This window comes from Etheostoma spectabile, chromosome 13, assembly GCF_008692095.1.
Source record: "Etheostoma spectabile isolate EspeVRDwgs_2016 chromosome 13, UIUC_Espe_1.0, whole genome shotgun sequence".
Lineage (NCBI taxonomy): Eukaryota > Metazoa > Chordata > Actinopteri > Perciformes > Percidae > Etheostoma > Etheostoma spectabile.
This window is the reverse complement of record NC_045745.1, coordinates 26,764,275-26,764,678: the sequence shown is the minus strand read 5'-3', so window position 1 is coordinate 26,764,678 and position 404 is coordinate 26,764,275.

The window sequence follows — 404 nt, the reverse complement described above, 5'->3', positions numbered from 1 at the left end:
TAGCTGAGCAGATTAAAGTAGTTGAGATTGAATAGAGTTTCTCAAGGTATGCATGATGAGCAATAATTGATTTAATAATAACACTTTAATAAGTGTTGACAGTCTAAATCAGTCCAGTTAGCCACCAATTTCAGCATGATTAAAATAGCTATTGAATCCATTGATTGATTAAGATGCTCAAGATTTGTGTTCTTGGCTACATCATCACTTAAATATACACTGTAAATGATACAGAGTGACTACACCTCTACTTTCACCTTCTTTTTCTTCTCCTCCAGCCCTCCCCCGAAGACACACTCTTCCCACACCTGTGAGGATTAAAAGCTAAAGAGGGCTGAGAAGTCAAAGCTTGCCTGTCCTTTCCACTCTTCCCTTTCTTTTATCTGTAACCTCTCCACAGCTCC